The sequence below is a fragment of the Lissotriton vulgaris genome, chromosome 5 (assembly GCF_964263255.1).
Source record: "Lissotriton vulgaris chromosome 5, aLisVul1.2, whole genome shotgun sequence".
NCBI classification, from domain to species: domain Eukaryota; kingdom Metazoa; phylum Chordata; class Amphibia; order Caudata; family Salamandridae; genus Lissotriton; species Lissotriton vulgaris.
Window position 1 is genome coordinate 824,670,116 of NC_141693.1, and position 12,957 is coordinate 824,683,072.

A 12,957-nucleotide genomic window follows, 5' to 3' on the forward strand; every position below is an offset into this window, starting at 1 on the left:
CTGAATCTAGGCATCCAAAACCAGGGCTGAAGAGCGGTTTAAACTACCAGTTTGCTTATGGTATAAGGTCCCAGTTGTTTTATATATTCAGTATGGCATGGAGTACCAAGTTCTATTGTAGGGCTCCTCTCAGGCCAAGTCAGTCTTGCATGCAAACGGCAAATATATCAGGCCCTGGCTCCTACAAAGAAGGGGCTGAAAGGGGGGCAGGTCGCGAATGTAATGATGTCTTTCTCAGGGTAGTGAGCTGCCCCCCTCACCTCACCTCAAAGCCAGTAGGCTGGTGCGATTCTTTTCACATGTGGCCCAGGTTAGAACAGCAAATAGGAAGTGCCAGACAGGCTATGCAGGACAGATGAAAGCCGGCAATCCCCCACAGTGTCTCAGCAATGCAGGCCAACAAATATGGGCACTGGCAGAGGAACAGGGAGCGCTACGTAAGCCCAGAGCCCCGATGACACATTTAAGTCAGGTTTCAGCAACGGTGCCCCTCCGGTCAACTGGCAGGTCAATGAGGAACACCGGCCTCAGGACAGCTCGAAAAGTGAGGTATAAGTCCCACCGGAAGGTTCCGTTTGGGAGTTAGGCTCCAAAGTGTAGGCACGCACTCGATTAACGAAAGTGCGTCACAGGGCGCTTGGCAACACAGCACTACACTCGGGACCCTCGGTCTCACGGGGTCCCGTCCTCACAGTCAGGCAAATGGTCACACACCTTTGGCCAGTTCGCAAACCTGCAGAGAGTCGGTTACGGCACAGCTTCAGTAGGCGCTCAGCAGTGAGCAACGTAAGGCCCTCGGACTCCGTCTCTCGGGAAGCCGCTCTCTCTCAGTCCGAGCTGGCCTCATTCTCCGAAGTCAGACCCTTGTGGTGGTTCACAGCAACCGCGGAGTCTGACAGCCTCACAATGGCAGCTGATCGATCTCCACCGCCATCCCAGCATATAGAGGGAAGAGTTAGGCAAATATGCCCCGAGGTTCCGCCTGTAATAACAGGATTTATAGGGCCCCTGCCAGGAGCTCCTTTAAGGTGTGTCCGCCGTGCTTGGCGGTTAGCCACGCCCCCTGCCTAAAATCAATATTCTTGACCACGATATTTTGTCTGTCGATATTTCTGACCCACAATATTTTTACCTCGAGATTTGTGCAAGTCAATATTTTTGCTTCTATGTTCTGTCTCTGCACCACCGGGTTCCACTGGGTCCCCCTCTCTTCCGAGGTGTTTAAATGTTCAAAAACATACTTAACTGGCTTGCTCAGGATAATGTTCAGCAGGGTCCTATAGGTGGGTCACCTACCCTGGGACCTTCGCAGGCCAACAATAGCTGTGATTCATAAACAGGGGAAACTTAGAGAACAGTGCTTCTTAACATCCCATATCCCATCTTAATTTAAAAATTAAGATTTTGGCAAAGGTTTTAGCCAATTGTCTGGGATAGTTGAGTGACACACTAGTGGCCAAGGACCTATTGAGCGACCAGACACAGTGCGACAGACCTGCAGACACAGTTTTTCTACTCTCCTTAGATACTGGGAAAGCATTTGACTCCCTTGAATGGCCTTATCTTATGACTACTGTGAAGGGGCCTAATGGAAGATTTATGTCCTGTGAGGGTTTATTGCATAAGGACCCAGTGGATCAGGTTAAGGTGAATTGGGCATTCTCTGGAGATTTTCCCTAGGTAAGGGCATCAAACAGGGGTGCCCACTACTCCTTCCTGCTGTTCACATTGGCATGCTGGTTTCGATCAGATGCATTATTGTGCACCTAAAGATGAGAGCCCAATTGGGAAGATGCCATATCCCTATATGCAAATTACATCCTGCTGTATCTGGCCGACTCCAAAAACTTGGGCCCCAGGGTGCCAAAAATTTTGGAAGTGTTTGGCTTGTTCTCAGGGCTGACGATCAACTGGCATAAGTCAATTGCATTCCCACTCTCCAAGGAGTTGGGAAGTGGGACGTGGTACCAATACCTGACGTGGCAACCCAGAGGGGTTAGGCATCTGAGAATATTTGTCACAAAAGATCAGGAACTGTTCCTAGCAGAAAACCTGGAGATAATCCTTGCATCATATAAAACTGAGGTGGAACTGTGGAAAAAGCTGCCACTCCCCCTCGTGGGCAGAGCAGTCCTATATAAAATGATATACCTCTCCAAACATCTGTACATCCTACAAAATACTTAATTTGAGGTCGCAGAGGAGTTGTTCAAAGAGGTGGCATATGGCAAACGCATCTTGCTCTGGGATGGCAAGACATCCAGGATAATATGGGAATCCCTCGCATGAAGCACGTTGGACATAGGACTAACCATCCCTGATCTCTGATTGTATTATTGGGTGGCCCAGCTACAGACAGTAAATGACTGGATCTTCTCCTCGCAGCAGGAACCCTCCACGAAGGCCAAAAGGCATGCAATGGATTTAGAGGGATATGTTCGGCGGTTGTACGGGGGACAAGGGATGTGTCATTTGCTGACGCCCCAAGAGCTGGAAGGCCCTCGGTTGGAAGGGTGAGCTGATGTAAGAAACTTTGCTTTGGGGCACAGATCAGTTGAAGGGATTTAGGGTGATCGAGGGTCATGCAAGATGGAACGTGATTGGCATATCCAAGGTGGGGGACATGTGGAAGGGGCAGGAGAGGATTCCGTTCCCTGAACTGCAAAAGCAGTACGAACTATCCTGGGGCCAATACCTTCACTACCAACAACAGTGGCATCTCCTTCGGCCATATTTGAAGAGCTCAGGGAGACCCTGGATGAATCCCCCCTAGACTTTTGGGTTCTGAGGGCTCCCCTAACTGACCAGGCTGTGTCTAAATTATACTTGATGCTCCTACACAATAGCACCCCCCCCTGGATTGTTGCAGAGGACAGTGGGAAGGAGGTTTGGATAGACTGGAGGACGATGATTGGGGCAGCTTGCTGGTACCCTTGAGAGGCAGCCACCTGGCTCGGATTCTAACTGCTCCACATTGGTTTATTTCACCAGAACTAGACTGTTTCAAATACAGGAGTACAGATTCAGAACTGTGTCTGAGGGGTTGCAGGCAAAAAGGCACACTACTGCATATCATATGCGGATGCCCCAAACTTTGGAGTTACTTGGGTGGGAGTGGGTAGGAAGATATCCACAGTCTTAGCGGATGGCCTTGGAGATCTGAGGAAGTAGTCCTGGACCTATACTCTCTACTCTTCTGTAAAACCGCCTTGATGGTGTGAAAACACGATGTGGTTCGGCTGTGTGGGCGATAAGAAAAGCCAACTCATAGGGCCTGGGATTTTAATGTAGATTTGTGCATGTACTGTGAAAAAAAGGTGCATCAGGGGACCTTGGCAACATGCTGAGGAAGACGTTTCATGAGGGAGAGAAATATGGATAGGACCAACCTGGGTCTGAGGACAGTGGGCACCACGGAATAGCCTTGGAATCACATGATGGATAGGACCAACCTGGGTCTGGGGACAGTGGGCACTACAGAATAGCCTTGGAATCACATGATGGGGGCCCATATGGTGTATGTTTGTGCATATAATTTCTGTAGGGGTTGGGCTGGTGCCTCGGTCAACAGAGTTTGTCTTAATGTCTTTTCCATGCATCACGGTTTTTGTTACTGTAGGGTGTCCACTTTCCACCCGGTTGTTTAAAAATCAATAAAGAGATTTAATTTAAAAAAATGAATCAGGACCAGCAAGGCCCAGGCAAGATGGGACTAAGAACAAATGGATGAGGAGGAAGAGGACATGGAGAAGCAGGACTAATTTTCCAGGGACCATGGTATGAAGGGTCAGGAGGACCCAGAGGATGTGGACCAGGGGGATCAGGATCCAGTAGCCTGAAGGAAAAGAAGGATCAGGGATAAGAGCAACAGAGGGTCCTGGACAAGCAATACAACGAGGACTAGGGGGCTCTAAAAGCAATGACCAGGACAAGAGGAATGAGAATGACTAGAGTCTGGAGTAGCAGACCAAGGTGCACATACGCAAGAGGACCAGTGTCAGGAGAACACTGTATAGGAGGACCAGAGACAGAAATTTCAGGGCCACAGAGATCAGATCAAGGAGGACCAAAAGGCTAAAAGCTGAAAGAAGAGGACATGGAAAACCATGACTGGAAAGAAACAGGACTAGCACACTAAATGTTACTAGTTCAACAAGACGAGGAGCAATTGAAAGGCCCTGGAAGTCAGGGCCTATTGGACCAGGATCAAGAGGGTCAGACTCAGGAAGACTCTACACCAAGTTGACAATGACTACATGGCTCAGGGTGACTCATAACATCAAAACTAGTAGGGCCAGGGGGACAAGGGTAAGAGAGGCCAGATTTAGGATGACCATTATTAAGAGTACCATGACAGAGGGGAACAGGGTCAGATGAACATGAACAAGAGGAACTGGCAAACGAGTAGACTAAGAGGACTTGTAGGACAAGGATGGGGCAAGAGGTGGTTGAACCAGGGCCAGTTGAACCGAGGCCAGTAAGACAAGCAGCCAAAAACCAGACAAAGGAGTATGAGTACTCATATCAGGACTAAATGGATGGAGGACCAGGAGCAGAAGGATTAGGGACAGGAAACCCAGGTGAACTAGATAAACAAGGGTTGCAAGACCAGGAGACCAGGGGGACAGAAGAACTATAATTCAGATTAGGGTAATGGGCCAGGGCCAGGACCAGCAGCCTGTGAAACAGGAAAACCAGGATAAAGAAGACCATAGGCAGAAGGACATGTGACAATTAGATTGATCTGAGCCAGGAAGTTAAGGACCATGAAATCCTGGCCCATCAGAGCTAGGCAAGGCTAGGAAGACCAATGGTGGATCAGCACAAGTTACTGCAGACCGTGAAGACAAGGAACAGGAAGAGTAGGGCCAAGAGGATCAGGACCATGTTGAGAGGCACTATGAAAATCAGGACAAGGAGGACAATGGTCAGTATAGCCAGTGGACCATGATAAGCAGGTCAGCGGCTAGGAATACCAAAGAGACCAGCACCAATGCCACCAATAGGACCAGAGTAAGGAGGACTTGGTGGACTAAAATGATCATGACCAGCAGGACTAGAAACGGGGTTAAGAGGGCAATGAAAATCAAGACCAAGGGGACAAGGTACCAGAGCACCATGTGGAGTAGATTAATAATCTTGGTAACAGGACCAGGTTAGAAGGATCAGGTGAAAGAAGGCCTGCCATATTCAGGACTAATAAGGGGACTGGACAAGGGCAGCCAGAAGGACCAGGACCAAAAAGACCAGACTCAGGAGGACTTGAACAAGCAGAACCAAGATCACGAGAGCCTGCACCTGCGTGTGCTGTACCAGGAGGGCCAAGAGGAAAAGGAACAGAGCCTGGAGGACCAGGACGAAGATAACAGGACTTGAGAGACCTGAGGTACCAGGGCTAGAAGGTACAGGCTGAGGAGAATCAGGATTCAGTGAACTGTGCCAGGAGGATCAGAAAGCAACAGACCCATGAGGGGAAAAGACTGGGGAAAGGGCCAGAAAGCAAGGCTTATGATTCCCGGCATGAGAGGACATGAACAAGAAAGAACAGTATTGCCCAGCACCAAAGAGACCAAAACTTGGATGGCTAGAAGGGCCAGGTTCAGGAGAATTAGGTACAGCAGAATTCAAACTATGAAGACTGGGATACAAAAGATTGCGTCCAGTGGACAAAGAATCCGAGAATAACAGAGACTATGCAAACAAAAAACTGGTGTACCAGGGAGGTGAGACCAGGCATTCAGGCAACCAGCGTCAGCTTGATACGCTCTAAGAGAACAAGGTACTAAGGACCAGGACCATGTGGAGCAGGAAAATGAGGGCAAATAAGACTAGGACCTGGCTTTATAGGAAGACCAGAGTGAGGAGGAAAAGGAGTTTCAGGACAAGGAAGATGAGGACCAGGTTGAGAACAGGCAAAAGGACCAGGATGAAGTGGTGAGAACAGAATGGTCAGGTGGATCTAAAAAAGGATAGGTAAGCCTAGGAGGACCAGAACAAGGAGGATTATGGAGAGTTGGTGTAGTACCATAGGGACAAGGGGCACAAGGAGCATGGCCAGGGGTATCAGGGCCATACCTAGCAGGACTAGGATGATGAAGAGCATAAGGACTATTGCCAGCAGGACCAATGGGCCAGAATAAGCAAGGGCGATGAGGAGGGGGCAATACTAAGGATACCGGGAGGACCAGGACCAAAGCAAAGAGGACTGGAACGATCAGGACCAAGAGAACTTGGTAAGACCTAGAAGTGCCAGTCAGCCAGGGACTTCTGTATCAGGGACCACAGTACCAAATGGAGCAGAACGACTAGGTCTGTTGGATAGCAAGATCAGAATAAGGAAGATCAGGGTTACCAGGTCAGCCAGAGTCAGGAAGACTAAGGGGACTAGACCTGGGTGGCAAGGATGTCCAGGACCATAATGACTAGGCTTGGAGGGACCAAACAAAGAGAACCAGGACCAAGACGGCCTGTAGGTACAGAACCGGAAGGACTTTAAAAACAAGGAAACAATGCTAGGAGCAAACCAAACCAGCAGAGCATAGACTAAGATGGCTAGGCCCAAGAGATCTAAAGCACAAAAGGTGAGTTGGATTAAGGGGACCAGCAGGACCAGTAGCTGGTGTACTAGGAATGGCATGAACTTAGAAAGGGGGATTGGAAGGACCAGGTCAAGGGGACCAGGGTCAAGAGGACCGGGAGAGCTAAGAGAAGGGGGAGGACCAGGATGGCCAGGTGGACCAAATCCAAGACAACTTGGCACATAAATATCAGAATGAGGGGGACCAGGAGCAGGAGGATCATGTCCAGCAGACATCAAATCTAAAAGAGATCAATAGCTGTAAGGGCCAGGAATAGAATTACTAGTGATAGGCAAACCTGGCTCAGAGTAATAAAGACTAGAAGAACAGTACCTGGAAGAACAGGAGCAGATGTAAAGGCAACCAGAGGCAGAAGGGCAGGTGCTAGGAGGACCAGGGAAAAGTGGTCCAGTGGGATCATTACCATGGGAGCCAGGATTATCAAGACCTAGAAGCCCAGGAGGATCAAGACATGCCATATCAGGACAAGGGGACCAGAGTGAGGAAAAAGAAGAGAAGCAAGACAAGTGGACCAGGATGACAGGAGCCAGGATGATGAAGACAGGTGATTAGGAAGACCATAGCCAGAACATAGAGGATCAGGATTAGGAGTATGAGTCAGTGCAGAACCAGAATAACAAGGAGCAGGGTGACTTAGTGGACTAGTGCTAAGAGTATCGTTGCCATATGGTTGAGGACTGGGAGAACTAATCATATCATGAGCATGAGGATTAGGGCAAATAGGACCAGATAGAGAAGGATTAAATGGACTAAAAGGATATGCATGAACCAGGTTTTAAGTACCAGAGGGCACAAACAAGGAAGCCTGGAGTGCCAAGTGGAACAGGGTGACCAGGTGTAGCAGGTACAGCGTGACTAGGATCGTGGGCAGCAAGGAGGACTAAGGGGACCAGACCAGGACCATACATTTTTGACTGGACCTCAGGGACCAAACAGACCACATCAAATGAAAGAAATTGACCACTCTGTCAAAATTATGTATGGTGAAGGTCACTTCGCTATTAAACAAACAAGAATATCTACAACCTGAAATTACAATTAGGACCACAAGGACAGACTAATACGGCTTAACAACAATAATTGTGAGTTGATCCATAATGCAATTTTAGACTCACAAACCATGGTAGCCTTTAAAAAGTCCCCGGCCCGCGTGCCACTGAGGGCTGAACCTCATGTTGGGTGGCCTGAATTCTCTGCTGCCTTGCAATTAAATAGAGATTTTAATTTGTTTTCAACTTCGTTAAAAGAAACATATGTGACGATTAGTGTGTAATCTCTGACCACTATTTCACTCAAGGAATATCAAACCACATGTTTATTATTATTATTGAGAATTGCTTACTCTACCTTATTTAAATACAGGACCAAGATAACCAGACTTTCCACCAAGAGGACCTAATAAGAAGGGCCAGGAAGCAATATCAGAAGGCCCAAGAGGATTGCAACTAGGGTGAGGAACATCAGGTTTACCCAAACCAGAAGGACTAGGAGTTCCAGACCCAGGACAATCAGGACAGAGGACCAGTTGGAGATGGACTCAGCAGACAAACAGGATCTGGGGAGTTGAGTTGGACCAAGACTAGTAAGTCCTGGAAAGGCATATATAAGGAATGGCCAGTACCAGGAAGGGCCAGGAAGTGGCAGGGCCAGAGGTCCAGGCTGGAAAGGACTAGAAACAGTAGCAACAGATTCAGGAAACCAGTGCAATAGTGACTGGGACTAGGGGTCTAAGGCTAGGCAGAGGACCTGGAGGATCAAAACAACTGAGAAAAGGAGGACTTGGAATAGGAAGAGAACCAACATTTGAAGTAAAAGAAGGACCAAGAGGACAAACAAGACTTGGAGCAGGTGCACACCTGTGTGATTCTAGAAAACATGCATAATATATCCCTTTGTCAATGGTTCTTAATAATGCTTCTTATGCTGTCAACCACTAGAAACTCCAATCTTTTCAAAACACTTATAGAACTCATGGTAAAGTATTTACTGATAAATCAGAGCATGCAAAGTGAATAAGAATGTCAGGACTGTTACGATTTGAGCTCTGATTGATAGCACATGTTGGCTGATACTGGCACAGTAGTCTGGAGGTGGATCAGATGGCAGAGGTGCAGAAACTTGGCAGAGGGGCCTAAAGGTGGATGGATGAAAAGGATTTTGATCTGGGAAAGACGGTAAAAAGAGAGGGCTGAAGTCATCACAAATGCTTAATATCTATTAAAGGGGGACAAAGGGCTATGGCAATCAGCAAAGAGGATCATAGCAGGATGGTGGTCAGGAAGCCTGCAGATAGATAGGGTCATTTGGCCCACATAAGACGCTAAGTTAACCCCTTCGATGCGGATGACAAAGCCAGCTCGTCATGAGTGTTACCTGCGCTGCGCGCATGACGAGCTGGCTTTGTCACGTTACCCGCGATTTTTACATTTCAGCGCACAGCGGGAAAACCCGATTGTGCGCATGCGGTTAAAAGGGGCTCTGATTGCCGTTTATGAGCCAACAGTGGAAGCTTCAGCACCAGATGTTTGTTCTGAGAAACTCTGAGGGAAAGTTGAAGGGTGGTGGAGGTACATATGTGGCAGAAGTGTTTGGAAAGACAGCAAAGAGTCTCTGAGTTTCAAGACCAGTAGAGTAGTTTGTTGGACTTCCAGACCTTTGTGCTGACATTATATGTGCATGTTGGGTGCATCAATGTGTGGTGAATGTGATGCAAGCGGGTAAGGCTTCGTGTATGGTGAAAGTTTAAGTACTAAAATGCATTTTCAATGCCCCCAGAAAGTGGGATTACATTGACTGTGGCTGTAGGTTGGAGGACCAGACAATCAAGTGAGGATGCAATGAGAAAGGGTTATCTACAGAAATTCAATTTCGTCATTATTATCAAAGGGCTGCTGATAAGTTCTTCCTTAACAATGCCATTTGGTAGATTTTCAGGATGAGGGGTAGGTCAGCAACTTCTGTTAAATATAAGGAGGTTTCTAAGCCGGGCCTACCCCTTTGTCTGTGCCTGATGATTTCTTCAGAAATGCAGATTGAAATCAGTTGCAGAGATCTCCTCCTTCATTGTGTCCTTCTTTTGGATACTCCTACTGGAAGCAGCATTATGTTTACCTGGTGTGAGAGTCATCACCTTGCACAATGGCTGTGTGAGAGTTACAGCAAAAATATTACACTTGAAGGAGAATCACTCCGAACCAGTTCTGAAACCTTAGATAGCAGTTCTATGTCCTCTATCGTGAAAATAAATATAAAAGTGTGACTGTAAAATGTATGATTGTTGGTCACAAGATTGGAGGCAGCAAAAAACCTTTATGTATTCATAGTGTCTTATTTCCATATTTGTAATAAAGCTAATGAATGCAATATTTTATCAGTTTCATTTGCTCAGAGTCTGTGATGCCTAATCGTCTTTCTCTGATTTACGGGGAATATTCCTTAATTTTCCAATGGCATTCATTTAAATTATTTACAGATCAATTTTTTACTAGTAAAGAAGACACTGTCCATGAGTTGGCTAAATGGTGGAGGTTAGTTGACACCTCTAGATCCTTTCCTCCTTAAACAGGAACATCCTTCTTGCCCAGAAAGAAAGAAGAGGCATTGGCCATCACTGGTGTATAGCTTGAATAACCTCATTTGATTTCCATGGTGATACCTACCGGAAATAAATCTCTCATCTCTTTCTCTGTTCTTTATATAGAGTGGCATTCAAAGTGGATAAGGGGGACTGGGGTGCTCTGGGGGCCAACCTCGCTCTTGCTTGTAGAAGGATTAGGGTTCTCTGCTCCCTTCATCTGCCCACCTACCCCTTACCCTTTCCCTCTGTGGATCAAACGTGTCCCGTCCCTTCTACGTCGCTTCCCCGATCTCTACCGCATGGACAAATTGAAGAATGTGGCTTTGATCACTATCTTCTCCCCCATCCTCTCTTTATTATCTTACCCCACCAACCACTCCTGCAGCAATGGATATCATGGTGCCTGACGGATCTTTTTAGTTTTTCCCTTGCCCCTTGATACTTCACCCTGAAGCTTGACCCGGTCTCTTCGGCTGGCTTTTCACCCCCCACCTGGCCACACAACATTCCAGTGATTTTCAGTTTGCTTTTCTTTACCTCAGTGTATCTAGGTTGTGCTCTCATCCTTTGTCACTGAGATTATACTATACACCCTTCCTGTTTCTTTCAATAAAGAACATTTCAAACTAAAGAAAACAAGACTGGCATACCTGTTTTGCTGATGGCTGTTTGTGTAATCGTAACTCTTCTGTAATGCATTTCAAATGTTTGTAAAATGCAACGATTAGAACTGAAAAAGTAATAGAGAAAATCTAAGAGGGTAAGGGAAAGTGGATAGCCTTACCTTCCCAACTGGTAGAGTTCCTTGTAGATAGAATGTTCCTAACATTCCTAGCATTCTAGCATTCTCATTAAATAATCAGCTGTAAGAGATGTTCCTAACCCTCAATTCCTTTAAAACCGGTTCTTCCCACTTCTGTGGTTAAATTGTACATAGGTGTTTGCTATTTTGCCAGTAGCCAGTTGCTGGATAAAGAGTGTCTTTTCTTAGCAATCTGAATGGCCACTGGACAAATAATGTATAATGTTTGATGTTTAGCCATTGGTACGGTGAATACTGAAGTTTCTTTGTTATTTCAGAATCCACAGGCCAAACAGTACATAGTTACTCTTATTTTATTACAAGCCAGGTATATAGCAAAGATTTTTTTACTGTTTGCATGGCTACCGGCCAATATGCACATAATCTCTACTATTTAGCCAGCAGCCAAGTAATAGTAAAGTGTCCTTATCATCTGCATAGTTGCCAACCAAACATTTTCCATCTATTTAGCCAGGCATCAGGTAAATAATGAAGCTTTGCTGTCATTTACTGTACACAGTCTAAATATCGAGTTTGTAATATCGACCTACAGAAATATCGAGTCTGAAATATCGCAGGTAAAGAATATCGAGGTCAAGAATATCGTTGGACAGAATATCGACCCTAAGGTAAGTAATATCGAATTTTTGTATGTCGATGTAAGTAATATCGAAGTCAGTGATATCAATACCAAATATATCGATGTTACTAATTTCGATGTTACTGATATCAATATTTGTATTATTGTTATGTATTTTATTATGTTTTTAATATGTATGTGTTACATGTTTTTTGTTAAGTATTTTACTTGTTTTGAATTATATGTGTACTATTTTTAAATATTAATAATGTTATTTTTAAGTCAATTTGTTGTTTTAGTACTGGAGCGAGTTGTGGGTTTATAGGGGAATAGGGTGGGAAGTAATTTACATATATTAAATTAATTATAATTTTTTAGGAATTACAAATTAATTTTAATAAATTTTTGCGTCTAAGGGGCCCATTAGGATGGCGGGCGGATTGCCCCCGCCAGGCTGGCGGTAGCCGCTGCCGGACTGGCGGGGGCAATCCGCCCGCCATCCTCACCTAAATGCCCCGCCATATTAGTATGGCCGCGGGTACCGCGGCGGACGGAAAGACCGCCCGCCGCTTTTATGCCCCGTTCGCGGGGTGCATTTGCATTAAGAAAGCGGCATAGTAATTTTTACCACTACGCTATCCAACGCTTTCCCTACTGTTTCACTCTCTGGAGTTAGAATAGTAATTTTTACCCCTAAGCTATTCAACGCTTTCCCTACTGTTGCATTTTCTGGAGTGGGAATAGTAATTTTACGTTCTACGCTATCTAATGTTTTCATTACTGTAGTTTTTTTGGACTTTAAATAGTAGTTTTATTTATCCATCTATTTAATATTTTTTGTATTATTTTAGATAATGTAGTATTTAAATAATTTTAAATAATTTGAAAGTATATTTCATTTTTAAAATAATTATTTACTTTTTATTTATGTTATTATTTTATGTGTGTTGATGTATTTGTAAATTATAGTATTTATAAACCATTTATAATGAATTAAAATCATTATCAAAAGTTGTTATTAAGTAAGTATATATTATATATTTTATGTATATGTTTAATTAAGGTTTTATTATCATATATGTATTATTTATTAATTTGAAACATTAATAAATATTCTTAACTATGATTATTTTATTTATTAGTATTATTTACTTTATTTTACACATTTATTTTCAACAGAAAAAATCGATATTTTTAATTACAATATTTTTAGCATCGATATTTTGGTTTCGATATTTTTGTACTTACCTTTTTGTAGATAGGATGTCGATATACTTGCCTTCGATATTCCAGGGTCGATGCTTCTGTAGGTCGATATTCTGTGAGTCGATATTCTGTCAGTGATTCGTCATTTACAAGGCTGCCGGCCAAATTGTGCAGAATCTCTACTATTTAGTCA

The 12,957-nt window shown here is 44.9% G+C and overlaps 1 protein-coding gene across 1 annotated transcript in view; it reads right to left on the reverse strand.

Moving 5' to 3' along the window:
* Nucleotides 1–12,957, reverse strand: part of LOC147711652 (polyunsaturated fatty acid 5-lipoxygenase-like) — a 977,760-nt gene that overhangs the window by 721,466 nt on the left and 243,337 nt on the right. The window lies entirely within an intron of this gene.